We start from the raw sequence: 21308 nt of genomic DNA, 5'->3' as shown, positions 1-21308 counted from the left end.
AGAGGACAGTAGTAGGTAGAGCAGTGTCCTGGGGTCAGTAGTAGGTAGGGCAGTGTCCAGGGGTCAGTAGTACGTAGGGCAGGGCCCAGGAGGCAGTAGTAGGTAGGGCAGTGTCCAGGGGTCAGCAGTAGGTAGGGCAGTGTCCAGGGGTTAGCAGTAAGTAGGGCAGGGCCCAGGAGGCAGTAGTAGGTAGTGCAGTGTCCAGGAGGCAGTAGTAGGTAGGGCAGTGTCCAGGAGTCAGTAGTAGGAAGGACAGTGTACAGAGGTCAGGGAAAAGCAGGGCAGAAAACATGGCGTAAGCACAGCAAATAGTTGGGAAGATACTGGAAAGTTTAATAAAAGACCACATAGATGAGTTCTTGCTGGAAAAAAATATTTTAAGCAACAGACAGCATGGATTCATGAAAGACAGAAGTTGTCAAAAAAATCTGATTTCTTTTTATGAGGAGGTGAGCAAAACCTTGGACAGAGGGGTGGCGGTGGACATGGTATACTTGGACAGAGCGGTGGCGGTGGACGTGGTATACTTGGACAGAGGGGTGGCGGTGGACGTGGTATACTTTGACAGAGGGGTGGTGGTGGATGTGGTATACTTGGATTTTGCAAAACCGTTTGACACAGTTCCCCAAATGCAGCTATTGTGTAGGGTAAAGTCTGTAGGCTTGGAAAAATCAGATTGTAAATGGATATAAAACTGGCTAAAAGATTATATTCAGAGAGGTTAATGATTCATATTCTGAATGGTCTAGCGTCGTCAGGGGTGTACCCCAAAGTTCAGTGTTGGGACCCTTACTTTTTTGCCTATGTGTGCACACCCCCTATGACTACGTGCCATTGCACAAAACGCGTCAGAAAGGAGCTACAGCGCTGTGACGTCACGCCGCCGGCGCCATGTGGGCCCCAGTGGCCATCTTGGATATCATCAGATGGTCAGTGTTTTTGTTTCCCTCACTTTTTGTGCTGCACTTTTGGAATAAACATCACCTGTTTAAAAGGTAATACACTATCTGGCCTCCTCCTTTTTTGGAGCTCCTTGTGAACTATTAACACCCACAGAGCGGCTGTACTAAGTGTAGCAGTGGATACCAGGCAGTGAGTGGCACCTGACCAGACCAGACCATAAAGGGACCTCCAGTTTTCTAAAATTTGTATCTCTAAATGCGCAGTCTGATCGCGTATCTGGTAAGTGCACAATCTTATTACTTATATCACCATAATACCGGATCATATCACTGGATTGTGAAGATCATCATGATCTCCTATGCACCTAAACTGTGGACTATTGTCTGATTAATACGTCTGGCACTTTGCACCTTATTGGTCACCATTCAGTGACACAGTTATGACTTTGCATCTCACATCATTTAGATATAAGCACTTTATCACAGGATGTTTTATGCTCATTTATGATGCGTTTTCTGTGATGTATGCATGTAATGATTATTTATGAAACGGACACGTTTTCATATCACCAAGTCACTTTATTTCAGTGTACTTTTGTTATTTGATATAAGTATAGAAATTTTCCGTTTTAGCCATTTATATTGATATTTTAGTGCTACACCTTGCTTATACAATTTTATTTGAAGGTTTTTTACGGTACCTTTTGGTGTTTAGCAGCTTTATTTGGTTTTAAGCGCTCACTTGCTTTTTTTTATTAGGTTTTTAGTAGAGGCTGGATATCAGCCTGGGTAAGAGTCAGCCAGATCATTTCAGGTCAGGGCTGAGGGCTCTGCAGATCAGTTCCCTGATACCTCCCCCTGCTCTAGAGGCTTGAAATGTTTCTAGAAGGCAGTGGGCAGGAAGCTTTGCATGGGGCCAGGGCAGCCATTAAGTGTGTCCAAGCCCACTCAGCAGCAGGAGAGTTCGGGTGGAAGATGGAGTGAGAGGCGGGAATGAAGGAGCCTGGGAGGAGGTTCAGGGAGGGGCCTACCCACAGGCAGACATGCTGGACAGGAGGATGTCTCAACCTCACTGTCCCCTAAGAGAGGACAGCCTGGGAAGCAGTCAGCCCAACATAAGGCCTGAAGGCAGCCACCAACCCACAAGCTTCAAGGAGAGGACTGAGTGAGTAATCCTACACCCCCTGGGCAAGATAAGGGGAGAGGGCATTCTGGTGGGAAAACTGACTAGCTTCTCATCCAGGACTGTTAATTTTTAGGTGGCAGCTTCTGGATCCCCTTGCCCAGTGATTCCTGTTAGGCAGCTGGGCAAAGAGAAGATTTCATCTGGGGTCTGAGATGGTACACTTGGAGGGTTGGAGAGCTCTTCCAACAAAAATATTTTGCTGTCTAATGGACTTGTACATAGTTGCTACGGAGTTTGTCCTTAGTTCACAGTTCGATTGGACATCTCTGTCAGGGCAGGAAAGATGGAATGGGCAGGCAGGCCTATGGTACGCTCACGCCGCGACTGACGACAGCCACTACCCACAGACCAGAGTCCCTCAGGGCGCGGAGTCTAAGCCCCAGGCTACCCTTCACCAGGGCCCCTGATGGTGGGGATGGACTTGACGCAGCCTGAGACCAGGTCGCGGCCCCCGAGTGAACCCAGCTGCGGTAACGACTGCCGCCAATGGCGTACAGCTGGTGGGAGCTAGATGGGAACACGTGTAGCGTAGTCAGACAGGCCGGGTCAATAACAACGGAGCAGACAGTACTAGACGGTAGGCAAAGAATAATCAGGTCACGGGCCGGGTTCAGCTACGGGAGGTCAGGTAAAGGGTTAAAGCAGCGAACAGTCTTGCCCAAGCCGAGTTGATTACCAGGAGAGCAACGGGAACAGCACAAGAGCTTGAGACAAGGGAACATACAGGACACGAATGCAGAGAGCACTTGCATACAGCAGGTTTAAATGTGCTCAGCCACACCCTTCTGAGGAGGAGCCGCAAAAGCCTGAAGGCATAAAGGTTCCCACCATGCTTTGCAGAAACCCAAGATGGATGCCAGCACATGGAGATGCACAAGAAAGGTAGGACCTTGACAATCTCATACACCCCTCAACCCTATCCAAGTTCAATACCCCTTAATAAAACCTAAAAAAAAAAAAAACTTGAGGACTGTTTCTGTCTCCTGTGTGCAAGGTCTGAATAAAATGCATGTTGCCTGGTTGTGCAGGACTATATGGGGACCCAAAACTTTGGAAACTCCTAAGGGTATAGTGCTACGTATGTTTAGTTAGAAGGGGAGTGAAGATTGTTTATGAAATGAGGAAGAAATAAAGAAAAGACCAGCAGAACTGAATCCATGGAAACTTCAAAAAGGATGAGAAAACAAATCAAAGAGAGATAGAAATATTACATAGTTCTAGAAAATTTGAAAATATTAAGGAGGGACAGGAAAGTTACAGTGGGTTCTAGAAAGAAGACAGATTTTAAAAAGGGATCTGAATTTGTCATCTCTTTCTAAATAGAGACGTAGATATAAATAAGGTAAAATAAAAACACACATATAATAATGGTTTTTGTTAAAATAAGAAAAGTTAGGGTTTTAAAGCAGTTTCTAAAACATTCTTTTTTTATAGACTTCAACGAGATTACATGATACACACAGTTCTCAATATACTGTAAGTAACACCATAGGTATCTGAATAGAAAACAAACATTGATCAAACAAGGAGATCTTGTGTTTATTTTTTTTTTAATTCCAAGGGGACCAAGTGCATATAGGCCATTTGAATTCATCCCTTACTTCCTAAGCAACGTGATCAGACAGGCTTTGGGCTGCAAAGGGGAGTAGCACTACAGCTAGCATATAACATGGAAAATTGAATGACAGATACTTACCGTAATTTTCCTTTCCTGACGGGCTCCATGTCAGCACAGCTGAATAAGGGCCCTGCCCCCCCCCCCCCCCCATGCTTCTAGGACCTAACTCATAAATTTGAGCCCACCTGCAGCCTCAGTGTTCTGTAACTAGTCTTGCCAGGCTGGGTAGGAATTGTGCTGACATGGAGCCCGTCGGGAAAGGAAAATTACGGTAAGTATCTGTCATGTCACAACGGCTTTTTACCATGTGATCAGCCGTGTCCAATGACACAGCAGATCACCGGTAAATGCAATTGCTGGTTATTGGAAAATTATGGATAAAAAGCAGAAGCCAGGATGCCTCTGCCAAACTCAACTATCATTAGGACTGCTTCTATACAGTAATGAGTCATGAGCATATATATGGACCCCCAAGTAACTTGCCTTGCAGATAGTGTCTGCGCACATGGCCTGCTGCTGCTCACAAAGTTGAGGCCCTTTGGGTGGACAGAAGTGACCCTTCCTGTAACAGCCAACCCTTTCAATCTGTAGGCCAAGGAGATAAGCTTCACCATCCAGGAGGCAATAATCTTATTGGAAGCCATAAAATCATTACACGCTCCACCTGGAATGACAAACAAGTGCTCTAACTTCCTGATGCCAGATGTCGCCTTGATGTAAATTTTAAAGCTTGCTCCACATTTGATGGGCTAACTTCTTGGGTACTCCCCAAGAGGGATGTAGGAAGGACAACTTTCCATGTGATAAGTTAGTACTAGTACCACCATATCCGGGATGAAGCTAAGACAGGGTTCTTTAACCACTTGCCAACCGCAGATAGCCAAATAAAGTTTTGACCGTAGCCAGCCAGTTCTGGGAGGGCGTCATATGACATCCTCCCAGAACGTGCCCTCCCGCACGCCCCCAGGGGCACGCACCCAGCAATCTCCAAGATGTGGTAAAAGGCCAATCACAGCGGCTTTTTACCATGTGATCAGCCGTGTCCAATGACACAGCAGATCACCGGTAAATGCATTGCCGGTTATTGGCTGCAGTTTCCTCATGCTGTCACAGCATGAGGAAAGTACTGCCGATAACCGGCAATTGTCAGAGGACTGATCGTCACCAATCATCAGGGCACTGATGATCAGTGCCCTGATGATCAATGCCCAGCAGTGCCACCCACCAGTGCCGCCCACAAGTTCCCAGCAGTGCCACCCACCGGTGCCCACCAGTGCCTAGTAGTGCCACCCACCTGTGCCCAGCAGTGCCGCCCAGCAGTGCTGCCCATCAGTGCCACCAGTCAGTGCCCAGCAGTGCCATCAGTCAGTGCCACCCATTAGTGCCCATCAGTGCTTCCCATCAGTGCTGCCTATCAGTGCCCATCATTGTTGCATATCAGTGCAGTATCATCAGTCCCGTGCCAGCTCATCAGTGCCGCCTATCAGTACCACCTGCCAGTGCCTACCAGTGCTCATCAGTGCAGCTTCATCAACGCATATCAGTGAAGGAGAAAAATTACCTGTTTTCAAACTTTTATAATAGAAACAAAGAAAAACTTTTTTTTTAAATGTTTGCTTATAGCGCAAAAAATAAAACACCCAGCGGTGAGTACATACCACCAAAAGAAAGCTCTATTTGTGTGAAAATAATGATAACAATTTCATATGGGTACAGTGTTGCATGACAGCGCAATTGTCATTCAAATTGCAACAGCGTTGAAAGCTGAAAATTGGCCTGGGCACAAAGGGGGTATAAGTGCCCTGTAGGCAAGTGGTTAAACCCCAGGGCCACTAATACGGACAATCTTCTGGTTGATGTAATTGCCACCAGGAAAGCAGTTTTCAGCAAGAGGTACCACAAGGGGCCACTTTGATTGAAGGCATCTGATGCAAGCAAGTCCAACACCAATGGGAGAGCCCACTGCACAAACAATCCCTTAGGTAGGTTTCAACCAAGTTGCAGCTTGAAGGACAGTATAATTGAGTGTTGGATGCCCACTGCCAGTGAAGGTAGAGATAGCTGAAATGTGTCCCCATAGCATACCTATGCATAAACCTAAATCAAGCCCCACCTATAGAAACTTCAGAATGTGACAGACTTGGAGGGCTTAGTGAAAAACCGAGATCAGCAGCAATCCTGTTAATTTATGTTGTACTCTACTATAGGCATTGTTAGTGCTGTTCTTTGCTTTCATAAGAGTATTCACAATCCTCACAGAGCCCCCAAGATCTATTAGCCTGTGTGCCTCTCAAGACCGAAGCCATGAGCTTGAGCCTGTGAGGTGTTGAATGATTGTGACTTCAGAGAATCCGATCTTTCCGGCAGAGGGAGTGGATCCTTGGCACTCACTAGGAGGGGCAGAGGGTACCAAGGCCCCTTCAACCAATCTGGGATCACCAGCAGAACTATCACCTTCCCCTGCTACAGCCTCAGCAGGACGCTGAGAATCAGAGGGAGAGGCAGAAAGGCATAAGCTCCACCCCCATTGCTTGTGGATGCTGGAGCCTGGAATAGAAAGCAACTTTATGTTGACTGAGGATGTGAACAGGTCTACCTCTGGAAGTGATTACCAAGCTCATTAGTTCTCAAAAGACTTGTGACAGTCTGGGCTATTCATTGTTGTCCAGGATTGTTTTGGACAAATTGCCTAAAGATTCCCCTGACCGGGCATATAGGCAGCAGATAGCTGCAGGATATTGACTTAGGCCAGTGTTTCTCAACTCCAGTCCTCATGGACCCCCAACAGGTCATGTTTTCAGGATTTCCATTATTTTGCACAGGTGATTTGATCAGTTTCACTGCCTTAGTAATTACCACAGCTGTTTCATCTGAGGGAAATCCTGAAAACATGACCTGTTGGGAGTCCATGAGGACTGGAGTTGAGAAACACTGACTTAGGCCAACTCTAGAATCAGAGAAACCCCCTTCAAGAGGGAGACACCATGGCCTTGATTTACTAAGAATTGAGTCTACCAGCTGACGCTGAACATTCAGGCAGATTCAATTCAATCAATCTAGACCTGTCAGTCATCAGAAAGGCATCTAGCAAGCTCATTGAAAAGAGTCTACTTTGTAGACTCTTTCCTGTTAGTAAATCCGGAATCACGTCTGGCACATTTCTAGATGCAATGCCGGTTATGTTCGCTCTGTGGCGCACAACCACGAGCTTTGTCCCGTTGGCGTTTTTCTGTTTGCATACAAGAATACTTATAATTTAAAATAAAAAGCACACCTATATTAATTTTTTTTTTTTTGGTTGCTGTTTCTCCAAAAATGATCAGACAAATAATGCATTTCCTAATGAATGGCATACATTCTATTTTCAAATGTCAAACATTTTCACTCTTATCTCTCAAATAATTGGGAATGTCTAGTTCTAATTTCCCAATATAATTATATATCTTCATTCTCTTTAATCATGTAACTATTCTATGTTAAAGTAATAGTGCAGCGCCATAAATGCATATCAATCATAAACGCATGTAAAATCAAAATAGTGCAAATAAGTGCAATAATGATGTAAACTGGCAAATGATGCTAAAAAAGTTCATATAATCATTCCTGAATAATGGAATGTCCTTCGTGTGAGAGTACCAACTCAGAGAGTGCCTATGAATGGCACGCGTGGTTTATTGGTGATGAACAGTAGTGCATGAACTTGTGAAAGGTAATCCACCCTTGGGATGGGTGTACACTCACCAGAACAAAAGTATTAATGCGCATGGGTTATACACATCACACATCTAGGGGTGCAGCGGTATGCTGGCAACCAGGGGCGGACTGACCATTTGGAAACTCGGGGCCCGGGGTCAGTAGGGGGCCCCATGAGATGCCCCTGATACCTTTTTCATAGGCTTTTTTGAGTTTGGGCAAGGGCACAGGGGCCCCATGATCCCCTATTGCCCGGGGACCCATGAGTTGTCAGTCCGCCCCTGCTGGCAGCTATGGGTTAATCATCCAGCTCCATCCATCCATCCATCAGGGTGGGTTGCAAAATGGTCCTGGGGAGGAATTAGCTCAGCCACAGGAGCCAGAAAGGTGCTTAATAGTGTAGTGTTGGTACACGAAACGCATTGGGTGGAGCCCTATTGCTGATGCCACTCCGCCACCATTTAGGAGCGGTGGCCATCTTGGTACTCACTTTGCTATTATTTATATTACTCATTGTAGATATTTTAAATTGTTACTCGTGACCATTATGATAAAGTTCCTCATTTTTTTCTGTTTCCTCTTTAGTAGTAATTTGAGCAACTCTAAACCTTTCTCGTGAAAGAAGTTAAACCACTCTTCAGTGAACTCTTCATCAAGAAGGCCATCACATCCCATCTGAGTCTCCTGGGAACTAACCTATTCTTCAGATATTATTCATAGGTAGTCATGTCCCACCATGTGGCGACTTTTTTTTCCATTAAATGCCCAAGTCTCCTATATTGGGTATCTAAATCACCATTCGGACCATTATCTGTTTTTTTTAAATATCCTCTAGATTAATGGACCTATTTTCAATGAACCCGAATACTTCCATTATGGCAGCTGAAGTTAAAGGTAAAAAATGCGAACAATAATACTGGTGCTTCAACTTTAAATCATGCAAGTGATGAAGTGTATACGTGGTCACAGCAATGGTGTAAATCCTTCAGTAGCCAAAATGCACCCATAGCATGAGGTGAAAAAGCTGGTGACATATGGAGTAAATGTGAGTGGGCAATTTTTATTCTGCAAATGTTTTTCCTATATTAAACATGATTACACTATGGAGGATCTTTGTGCTTTATTGATATGATCCTTTATGGGAGAGTGAGCAGTTTTACTGTTACCTGTGCCTGGAGGAGAGCTTAAAGGAGGGGAGTAATAACCACCATTGATGGGATCCAGTGAGGATATTACGTTGTGACGAATATTACCCGTGAGGATCCTGGGGTGATCCCAAAAGCGATCTGGCCCTTGTGGTCATTGTAAGGAGGTGAGGGGGCATTTTGGCCACTGAAGGATTTACACCATTGCTGTGACCACGTATACACGTCATCACTGGCATGATGTAAAGTTGAAGCACGAGTGTCATTTTTTTCAGTTATATTTGCACTTTTTTTGGGTCTTTTTGGACTTTTGATCAATAGTTACATATTATATTTATGTTGACCATTTGATGTGGTCTAGTGTGATTTGTGGCACATATGGTAGGGGATTCACCTTTAATTAATTACACTATTATTTGTGTGTGATTCATCCCTCAGTTGTGGATAGGGGGATTGTGGTTATACAATTTTGCACTTTTTTACAAGATTTATTTCTTATTTTCACTGTGTCACTATATTGTATTATTATATCCTGGAAGGATCTTATCACTGTATTTTGAATTATTCACCATTATATATTGCAATTATATTTATTTATATATTTTCATTAGTAGCGCTACACTATTTATTAATTCTATTTAGTTGCACTTACCGATTGGGTATAGGTTTGAGTGTAAGCAGCTTAGGGTTAGGGATCATCCATTTTAGCGCAGGAGGATCCAGTATTATGGGAAGCGTTTTTTTACACTTCCCAAATGCCTATGAAAATTCTGCACATGGCAGCACACAGTGCTGTTCACACTGCAGCGTTAGCGTTGCGTCACGGCAAATCTGGCGCCTCATGTCGAGTCAGGAGGAGTTGAAGCTTCCCATTCAAATTTATGGTGCCGCTCCTCAAACGCCTGGCAGACGTTTGCGGTGCGGTTGCGACGCGGTTGCGAGGCGTTTTTGGAGTGTTAATACCATTTAACTTCATTACAGGCATTTGTGGTGCAGTTTTAACGCTTGGCAAATGCTTATCACATGCCTCAAAACCACGCATAGGGCATTTGGGGAGCATTTGAGCCTGTCAAATGCTATAGCGCCATTTGGCAAGAGTTAGAAATAAAGTCAAGTGTGCAGCACAGTGGCTAAATGGTTAGCACTTCCGCCTGGCAGTACTAGGGTTGTTGGTTCAAATCCCAACCAAGGCACCACCTGCCTGGAGTTTGCATGTTCTCCCTGTGCCTGTGTGGGTTTCCTCCAGGTACTCCAGTTTCCTCCCACACTCCAAAGATATGCTGGTAGGTTAATTGGCTTCTGTCTAAATTGGCCCTAGTATGTGTATGTATGAATGGGAGTTAGATTGTACACCCCTTGAGGGTTAGAGACTGATGTGAGTGTACAATATATGTGTATGTAAAGCGCTTCGTAAAATGACCGCGCTATATAAGTACCTGAAATACATAAGTGTGAATGAGCCCTTAAACCTCTCTCCTTATACACCTTGACCCCCTTCCCCACCCCCCCTATCATCACCTGTCCCCTCCCCCCCTCATCACCTGTTCCATCTGCAAATCTATGTATCACCGCCCCACTCTTTTTATCTTTTTATATAACTATTTATGTACTAATCTAGTTAATGTGTCTCATTTCCTATCACCTACAGCTCAGATCTGGCATTAATATAAGATTCCTCTTTGTATCTCACCACTAGTCTGATTGAATTCACAATTCCTGGTCAGTCCCGTTCCCTGACCTATAATAACCTTTAGGGCCAGTTCACACTACATGTGGTTCAGTTGCTTTTTTTGCATCCAAAACGCACAGAAAGAAGGTTATATGGTTGTTAATGTCATAGTTCACATCAGCGTTTGCAGTTCCAGTGCGTTGCAGGTGCTGCCAAAAAAGTCGAACAGGCTGCATTGTTTATGCATAACAATGTACTGGAACGCGGTAAAACACCCTGGAATGCACTAAAACGCACATGTCCCTAATTAAATTGAAGAAAAAGAGAGGGGGAAAAATTAACTGGAATGCATAAAAAAATGCACTGGAACATGTAAAAAACGCATTCAAAATGCACTGGAACACACCAAAAACGCATCCAAAATGCACTGCAACACGTCAAAAACGCATCCAAAATGCACTGGAACACGCTAAACATGCATCAAAAAAGTGCATGCAAAAACACATCTGGAACACATCTAGACTGTGTTTCTATAGTGTGAACTGGCCCTTTGGACTTGTTCACACCATTTGTGGCGCAGAAACGCATGCAAGAGCATGTTTTTCCAGCACATCAAAGAAATGCAATGCCCTTTGTAGATGTGAGCATGTACCATGATAACAACTTAATTGCACCTCCACAAGTCTAGTAAACACAGACGCATTCACAGCCACGAAAAGGCATGGCACCACACTACTATGCGGTTAGGTGCAACACACTTTTAAAACAATATGCCTGCAGTATTTTTGCATATTCCTGTGACGGGCGCGGCGTCAGACTCCCAGCCCTTCTCACCGACTTGAGACCGAAGGACTAGCCAATCTAGACTGCGCTGTCACTTGCGTAACAATGCCACGCTCAGCTGCACCCTGCACAAAGATTTTGCAGCTCACTGGACCACAACCTATGTGCCGCAGCCTGAGAGCGATTGTTACTGGGTCAGGTTAATTACGCAATTAACCCTTCACACTACCACCACCACCTTTTTGTACAGAGAAAGAGGAAACTCACAAATCTTAGCAGTAGCACTATGATGTTTGAATAAGCGTCTGGATACACACTGTCACCGCAGGCAGATGTATGCAGAACACACAGTAGCACTCTTTAGAGACAGGGATTCTTAGTTTGCATTAAGGAGCTTTAGAAACAGTTCAACACTTTTCAGAAAATAAGATTTATTACTAAAAAGGTCAAAATGGTGCAATAAAAATATTTACAGAAAAAGATGTAGCCAATATATATATATACAGTTGTGTTCAAAATAATAGCAGTGTGTTGAAAAAAATGAATAAAGCTCAAAATCCTTCTAATAGCTTTTATTTCCATACACACAAATGCATTGGGAACACTACACATTCTATTCCAAATCAAAACATGAAGAAAAATATATCAAATTTGTGTTGTTCGTCTAAAAAAAATTGAAAAAAAGTGAATATTAGACTGTTCAAAAAAATAGCAGTGTTTGTATTCTTCTTTACAAACTCGAACATTCACCATATAAACTGAAAAATGTTTGAAGATTTTGCTTTCCTTTGAATCACTTAATGAATATTTAGTTGTATAAGCACTGTTTCTGAGAACTGCCGTACATCTGTGTTGCATGGAGTCAACCAACTTCTGGCACCTGTGAACAGGTCTTCCAGCCCAGGATGATTGGACTACATTCCATAGTTCTTCTCTATTTCATGGTTTTGCCTCAGAAACTGCATTTTTGATGTCACCCCACAAGTTTTCTATTGGATTAAGATTCGGGAATTGGGCTGGCCACTCCATAACGTCAATCTTGTTGGTCTGGAACCAAGATGTTGCACGTTCACTGGTGTGTTTGGGGTCGTTGTCTTGTTGGAACACCCATTTAAAGGTCATTTCCTCTTCAGCATAAGGCAGCATGACCTCTTCAAGTATTCTGATGTATTCAAACTGATCCATGATCTCTGGTATGCGATAAATAGGCCCAACACCGTAGTATGAGAAACATCCCCATATCATGATGCTTGCGCAACCATGCTTCACTGTCTTCACAGTGTACTGTGGCTTGAATTCAGTGTTTGGGGGTCGTCTGACAAACTGTCTCCGGCCACTAGACACAAAAAGAACAATCTTACTTTCATCAGTCCACAAAATGTTGCGCCATTTCTCTTTAGGCCAGTCAATGTGCTCTTTGGGAAATTGTAACCTCTTCAGCACGTCTTTTTTTCAACAGTGGGACTCTGCAGGGGCTTCCTGCAGATAGCTTGGCTTCACATAGGCGTCTTCTAATTGTAACAGTACTCACAGGTAACTTTAGACCTTCTTTGATCTTCCTGGAGCTGATTGTTGGCTGAGTCCTTGCCATTTTGGCTATTCTTCTATCCATTCGAATAGTAGTTTTTCGCTTTCTTCCACGTCTTTCAGGTTTTGTTGCCATTTTAAAGCATTTGCGATCATTTTAGCTGAGCAGCCTATCATTTTCTGCACTTCTTTATATGTTTTCCCCTCTCCAATCAACTTTTTAATCAAAGCACGCTGTTCTTCTGAACAAAGTCTGGAACGACCCATTTTCCTCAGAATTTCAGAGAGAAATGCATTGCAACCAGCATGTGCAACGTTTGCTGCCTTCCTTCCTTAAATAAGGGCAATAATTGCCACCTGTTTTTCAAAGAATGAATGACCTCACTAATAGAACTCCACACTGCTTTTATTTTGAACATGCCCCTTTCAATTAGTGATTCAATTTCACAGAATCAGCAGCATGCATGTCATGACTGTTGGGTCTGTTGGATTTCTATTACTCTACTACACCTGCTAGTAAATTATTTGCCATGTAGAAATATCATTTCTACCAAAAACAGTGATTGATCAGGTTACTGATGTCTGACTGCTATTATTTTTAACACAACTGTATATATATAAATACAGAGAGTAATAACACAACAGAGAGATAACAGAAAGAAGTTTAGAGAGGTAGAATACTTGCCAGAGTCCTTGGTTTAGGCAGATTCAAGTGTCCTGAACAAAAGGGTACCTTTTCTCCAAAAGTTGGTTCCTGATGTTAAAAGGGAGATTTCTTCATCTTACCTCTCTCAGGCCTGACAGCCTGTTTTCTAGTCCCCCAGCAGGGGGTGTCTACTGAAGCCAAGGGCCAATCGCCCCATTTGGGGAGGGGGTTTAGGCGGAGACCCCGGCTGTGACCCAAATCCCTCACAAGTTCACACCATGGTCAATAACCTTCCATAAGTACATGTAGCATCCTATCCACTGGTAGAATAATGTGCAGAATCATATTCTGAACGTCCAGACACCACATATGACATATCTGCCTGTGACGGTTAAAGAGATATTGCTTTCTGCTCTGGGGTAGACATAATCTAGGGATGTAAGGTATCAGGTGACTCGCATTAAACTGACCTATCTGAATATTTGCTTTGTTCTATTGTACCTATTTCCTGCCGGAAGTTATAAAATTGTATGAAAAAGTGGCCTCAAATGGGATGTATGTTTTACTGCTATTTCGGAATGCTTTTCAAGTCCAGTGATTGGCGGGTTTATAGCTTTACGATCCGGCCAGAGCAAGAGTCTGTCAGACAACCTGGAACCAGCTAATTGGGTTTACAACCATGAAGTGTATCCAGCTGTGCCCTGTGCACTACTGAACTCAGCACACACACAGACCACATGCCATTCAACAAAAAAGGAGGGGGGCTCATTTGGAGTGAGAATGACACAAGATGGTGGATCTTAGCAACATGATTTAAATGTAAAAGATATAGTGAGCGCTTCTTGTATAACGGTAAAGATAAGCAGCTAAAAGCACTGAAAGGAGATCACAACAGCCTCAAGTAAAAGTAGATAAATAAAGTGCAGCGCTAAAAATAAGCAGAAAATTCGATCTAGAAAATTCTGATCTAGAAAATTCAATCTAAAAAGTTCGTTCTGAAATTGGTTATCAAAAGTTCATTTAATCAACGATATAGTAAATTGGACACAGCTTATGAGAAATCCGGAACAAATGGCAGAAATGCGCACTCACCGACCGCGCATAGGAAATGCGCATGTGTATATTAAATTCCACAGAGTATCGATCTCCCTCAGGAAGGGGTGTTCTCAAGCATTGGTCAGCTGGGCTCACAGAACCTCCTAAGGATCGGGATGGATTGGCCAGATAAAGACTCCAGGTGAAGGCTTCCCTCCTCTGGATGAAGTTGGAAGCGGTGTCTGCTGACCCCTCAATAAGGGGCAAAGAGTGGGAGAGTACCCATAGTGTAGTATGTCAAAAAAGAACTTTATTGGTAACAGACAGTGCAGGGTATATCAGTAATAATGCTAGGCAGATGACCAAACATATGGGGTAAAGTGAAATAAAAAGCAAAACCACTGACCCTGAATGAAGTGGCCGCCAGACCTCCTCGTGGTCTGGGCGGCAATAAGGCGTCACAGGCTGTCAGTTCCTCCTGAGGCCTTTCGTGCTAAGGCACATCATCAGAGGGGATACTGACAGCTCTGTGACAGACGCCGAATCTTCATAAAGCAAAAAACGGGAGTCGCGCATGCGCACTGACTCGCCGCCATTTTCGGAGAGACCGGGCAACTGCGCATGCGCGCGTGGCTAAGCGCCATTTTGCCGTGGATATCTGGAACTGTCAGCTGAAATACATTACATATCGCTGACAGAGCACACAAAACAGTGCATTTGAGCCAGAACTGATGGCTCTCGATCCCAGGGGAGATAATCAATATAAGAATCCTGGTTTACATCCAAACAGGATAGCCAAAAGCCACTTCCCAAATAATATAGCACCAAACTTGGTGACAGATAGGGGAAATAAACTAATATACCCACGGTGTAAAAGGTGCTCCGGGTCCTCAAATCTATAGATTAAAATAAATAAAGCAGAAAATACAATAGTATTAACAGTAAAATTAAAGAATATACATTTAAAAGAGCAGGGGACAAAATTCTAATGTGCAATAATTGTCCCTGTCAAAAAATGCCAATTGAATGGCACTTTGAGACAAACTTTTCTGCCAAAGAAATTAAAAATTAAAAAGATAGCTGGGATATAATAGTACCCAGCGATCCATAGACAAAATAGACACGCTAAATGCCACTAATTAGTGGTATAGTCCTGGGGAGAAAATGGTGAGTTGCAGGTCCCCCTAATAAGTGGTTAATCACCATTTGGTGAAATATCGGAGAAAACACTAATTTGTCCATGGCATATGAAGGTGCTCAAAAAGCAGCAGTCAATAATATACATAAAGATACGCAAATAAATGAATAAGAAGAAGGAAATATATTCCTATATAAAAACACCAATATTAATACGCTAAAAACAGTTCATGAATTAATGAATAGGATAGCATAAAATAGTAAATAGAATAGCATAAAATGAATAGGATAGCCATAAAGAATGTAAACAAAAGGCCCATATTTGTCAATCCTGAGTAAAAAGTCACAAAGTGCGTCTAGAGAAAAGCAATGGGTATACCGGATATTAATTGTTTGCTATAAAGCAGTTAATATCGATCTCAATATTGTGTCCCCTAGGGTATAGGGTATCCAATTCGTAGACCCATTTAGTTTCTGATTGCGATACGGCTCTGGTTTTATTCACGCCCCTCCAATGTGGTGATATCACATCTATACCCACAAACTTAAGGGAGGAGGGGTCATTGTTATGGAACATTCTATAGTGATTTGAAAGTGAATGTTCCCTGTAGCCCTTTTTGATGTTGGCCACATGCTCTCTTAAGCGATCACGGAGTCGTCTAGTCGTGCGTCCCACATACTGTTTAAGGCATAGACATTGGAGGAGATACACTACATATTTACTATTACATGAAATGAACCGATTGATTGTATATGGTTTCCCAGTTGTAAATGATTCAAATGTGTTAATTCTCCGTTTCCTAATGCCATTATATTTGCAAATGACACACTTATTACACGGATAAAACCCTTTTAACTCGTCAAAGAATGTAGTGCCAATAGGGGGGTTCACTACATTCGGTGCTATTTGATGCCTGATTGCTGTCGCTTTCCGGAAAATGATCTCCGGTTTTTCAGGCAAAATTTTAGACAGTGTAGGGTCCAGTTTCAGTAGATTCCAATTTTTCTTTATAATACCCCCAATCTGTCTGAATTGCGTAGAAAAGGTTGTGACAAAGGGGCAGACTTTTGATTCAGTTGGTCTTGGTCTGTCAGATAACATGTTATCTCTGTCACATTGAGCAATCATCTGTATAGTGTTGTCAAGGCTGTCTTCCTTGTAGCAACATGATTGTCCGCGTTCATATCTGTGCGCATGATTGCTACAGTTCCCAGACGTTTGGCAGCCCATTGAAATTAATGAGCTGAGGAAAAAAAAGTAAAAATTAACACATTCGCACAGGTCCTCTGGCCTGTACAGCATGAATGAGTGGGTTGTTCATGTGGCTGGAGCCACCTGTTACACTATGGGGACACAGCAGCTGTATGAACACAGGTTTTAATCTGACAGGTGTGAAGGCGTGGGGAAGTGGCCCTGAATGCTCACTGTCTGTGTTCAGGGTTGTACACCTGCACCCATATGCTTGTCAAATTAGGACCTGCATCATTTCCTTAGTGTAACATAGGTTGCCTGCAAACGGTGACAGCCACAAAAACAAACCACTGATTCCCACTCTACAGGCCACAGCACCCATGTGAATGAGCCCCAAGACCTCAATTACACACACAGCTTTATTTATGTACAGTTTTATCATTTAGATTTCACAGGAATATGATTGGGATTATGTCCAGTAATAATGCTTTTAGTGTATTTTTCCCATAAATATAATTTGGATATTTTCTCTGGCAGTGGGGGGCTGTCAGGTATGCTGTACGGGCCCCGTGATATCTAACAGTGGCCCTGGGTGTATGCTTGTGTCTGTGCCACCTGTTTAGTTAAGAAGAACAATAACTTCTTCTATGGAATACCTTGAACCTATGCTATGTACCTCAATGGATTTAGGAATTGTACATGTTTTCAACTGAAAATAAAACAATTATTAGTAATGTTTCCCCAGCAAATGAGTATCAGCTCCTTGGTGGAGAACAGCGATCTCGCCATGTCCAGATGTGGTCTGGAATTCCACAAAATAACAATTCACAAAGCTAATAAATAGACTTGCAAATTACCACTAAACTCTCCTAACTACACTCCCATCCACTAAAATTCCCCATTACCAATTCTGGGTGTCCTTCTGCAAATGTTATGAAGTTTTTCCGGTATGACAGCTGCTCTAGCGCCTCCTCCAACAGCCGTCTTGGCGTTTATTTGTGCACCATAGCAATTTTCCACGCTGCTCCATTGTGTATATGGCATTCGCAAATATATGTTTGCAGTTCTATTGTGGATTTGGCATTGGTGAATATATGTTTGCAGCTCTACCGTGTATATGACATTGGCGAATGTATGTTTGCAGCTCTACTGTGTATATGACATTGGCGAATGTATGTTTGCAGCTCTACTGTGTATATGACATTGGCGAATGTATGTTTGCAGCTCTCCTGTGTACATGACATTGGCGAATGTATGTTTGCAGCTCTACTGTGTACATGACATTGGCGAATGTATGTTTGCAGCTCTACTGTGTACATGACATTAGCGAATGTATGTTTGCAGCTCTACTGTGTATATGACATTGGCGAATGTATGTTTGCAGCTCTACTGTGCATATGACATTGGCGAATATATGTTTGCAGTTCTATTGTGTATTTGGCATTGGCGAATATATGTTTGCAGCTCTATTGTGTATTTGGCATTGGTGAATATATGTTTGCCAGTAAAGGCCCAAAGTCAACATAAATTGGGGGCCTAATTTATTACTGTTAAGAGGATTGTAGAAAAAGAATAGCTAGCTGCACATTGAACACGACCTATTCATTGGTACATAACATGGTCTTGTGGTGCAATAGGGGGCTTTTTGTTTGTTAGTTTGGACATACTTGCATATGTGCACTCTAACAAGCTAGATTTGGGCATATTATATAGCTCGCAAAGTATAAGTGTTAGGGGGGCTTGTATATTGAACTTGAACATGAAATAACAAAAAATATACATAGTCCAAACGTTTATTGATCAAATACATATTCCACATTTATTTGGACAGCAGCAACAAGTAGGTAGTTAATTTCCTGGTGGGGAAAAAAAAAGCAGGATTGATGTTGCTAAAATAGAACAGTCCTGCTCATAAGAGCTTACAATCTAAAAGATTATACTTCTAATGAACTGTGCTTTCACAGGTTACAGCAGGAAACAAATGGTTAATATGAATCACTTACTAGGCTTATCCACAAAACAGGCTGCAGATCAAAATATCAATATAAAAATACATACGTGCCAAAATAAAACACCTCCCACCTCCCCAAATCCCCCACACATACATTTCTCATCAGGTTTGTCTGAAAACTGCATTTCAGTCTAAAAAAGCAAGCAAACTATAGCCAAGTGCAGATTTGGAAGAGCAGAGCAATTGACATGTGTTAGGATTACAATGCAAAGATAATAAACACACAATCAATGTACAATAACACACCTTAGAAGGAAAAAAATGCAAAACATTTACAGCCCACATCAAAACACAGCATGAGTTTGGTCTGGGGCAATTCACCAAAATACCTCTTCCTCTCCAAACCACCACAGGCAAGGACTTGCTGAAAATAACCTGGCCTATTACAAGACAAAATCACCCACTACTGCAACTCTTTATATAACATAGGCCACACCCACCACTGTCATTCATTTGGTCAGAGAAAGTGTTTGCACCTGATGAATCCTCTCCCCACCTGCGTTAACCCTTCGTATACAGGCCCCACAAATCAGAGTCAGAAAGAAAGCCACAGTGAAGTTTACCTGTGCAGCATACAAAAGAACATTGAACAGGGATGTGAAAGGGAACCCCATTGGCAATATTTATTGGCATATGGGCACAATTCACTCCAGATTGTCGCATGAGTTAAGGCAGTCACATGACCACATCTCGCATGCAATACTGAAAATGTCAATTCACTTTTGCTAGTATGCGGGATTTCCCATAAATTGGAAAAACACTCAGGAAATCAAACATAAAAAGGCCTTACACCCCGGTCACATCAAAGCCGATTTAGAAATCGTGTGACTTACAGTGAAGATGCTGATTTCCTTGCGATTTGCAAGACATCTGACACAGATATCTATGCAAATAGCAAAAGTAGTATATGTGCTACTTCAGAAATCAGTGTCGGAAACGCACCCATGTGACCACTCTAATAGCAGACAATAGGGTTCGACTTGGCATTTGATTTGCAAGTTGCATGTCATGCAAATCACATGCCAAGTCGCACTCAATGTGACCATTATTAGAGCGTTCATATTGGTGTGGTTCAAACTTGGTCAGAGCCGCAACAATTTCTAAAGTAATGAATACACTACTTTTCATGCGATTTTCAGAGAGATCTGTGTCAGATGTCTTGCAAATCGCACTTTAAATCAGTATGTCCCTCGACTTTGAAATTATCCAACTTCACTGTAAGTCACATGATGTGACCGTAGTGTAAGTTGCACCACTTCAAAATCCACTTTGATGTGACTAGGGTGGCCCCCAGTCACATCGGGTGGAATTTGGCATGCAATTTTCATGACAGCCAACTTGCAAATCGTAGGCCAAGTCGCACCCTATTGTCCACTATAGGCTCCATTCACATCCAATCTGATTTTGAAATCGTGCGACTGCACTTTAAGTTGACCAATTTCCAAATCGGATTAGATGTGACTGTAGTGTTAGCCCCTGGTCACATCGGGTGCAATTTGGCATGCAATTTGCAAGTCAAAGGGCATGCAAATCGCATGCCGAGTCACATCCAGGGTGCACGATTTCATGTGCGATTTGGGAATTGAAATTGTACCTGATATTGAATCTAATGAATGTGGCTGTGAGTGTCTTAACATACGCTATTTGCTGCAGCAGTAGTTCTTGTCTAACTTTTTCTGCATTTTGTAGTGATTTCACATATAGACTACAATAGAAATCGCAATGCAAAACACAATTGAAAACGCAATAACTCATTTTTAAATCTTCAGAAAATATGGTGAAAATGCCAACAAAAAGCACAATTTTAAATCTAGTGTGAACCAAGCACGCAATTCAACAAAGGAAATACATCTTTGAAGGCATGCGGCATCTGCATGCTCGGATAAGGGTCTGTTATGGATTTGGAGGGGGACTCCATGCCATTATTTTATTAACTTTTTTTAAAAAAATTTTTCTCTCTCTCTCGCTCTTCTCTCTCTCTTAGCTCTTGGCTTGACAAATCCTTCCCAAAAGGGGGCGGAGTGCAAACCAGCATTATCAAATCAATCATTAGTCCAGGCCCTTATCTCATCCCATCGTTTGACATTCACATAAGGTGCAGCTTTGAAGGTGTTTGAACAGACAAGGACTCATTTTAATTTACATTCTAGGGATCATTTAGACAGAAAACAAAGATGCTGCCACCTGCACATCTTTGTTAGGGTAGCCACCCAGGGAGATCATGCAACTTCATTGCCATGGTTGGGATTCAAACCAACAACCCTAGCGCTGTGAGGTAGTAGTGCTAACCACTAATCCACGGAGCTATTGAACACTAATCCTGCCTGTATTTCTGTGGTGTGAATCAACCATAAGTCCCTAAGCAAGGTCAGTGTAACTAGCCAGATATCTCAAATGTGACACAAATGTTGTGCTATGTTGCCAATTCAGATGTATGATGGTTCTATGTATCCCAATACAAAGGATTGCAATACTAAGACAGGCGTACCTCGGTTTACCAATGCCTCGGTTAACAGAGTTTTCGGTTTACGAAGGAAAATCCATTGAAAATAATGCCTCGGTTTGCACATTTCTTCATAATTTTTTTCACAATACGAAGGTATGTCGTTGCTTATTTTTAAATGCAAATGCCAGCCTTTTTTTTTTCTTCACTATAGTTCACAAGCTTATCTATCACTTTCCCCGAAGTTACAGAAAACCTTGTATCTTTTAATAAACTAAAAGTAAACATTGTTTCCTTTAGGGAAATAAACTCAAAGAAAAC

Source organism: Staurois parvus, unplaced genomic scaffold (genome assembly GCF_062004578.1).
Source record: "Staurois parvus isolate SC_StPar_1 unplaced genomic scaffold, SC_StPar_1.0 ptg000538l, whole genome shotgun sequence".
Classification (NCBI taxonomy): Eukaryota; Metazoa; Chordata; class Amphibia; order Anura; family Ranidae; genus Staurois; species Staurois parvus.
This window is presented reverse-complemented; position numbering follows the sequence as displayed.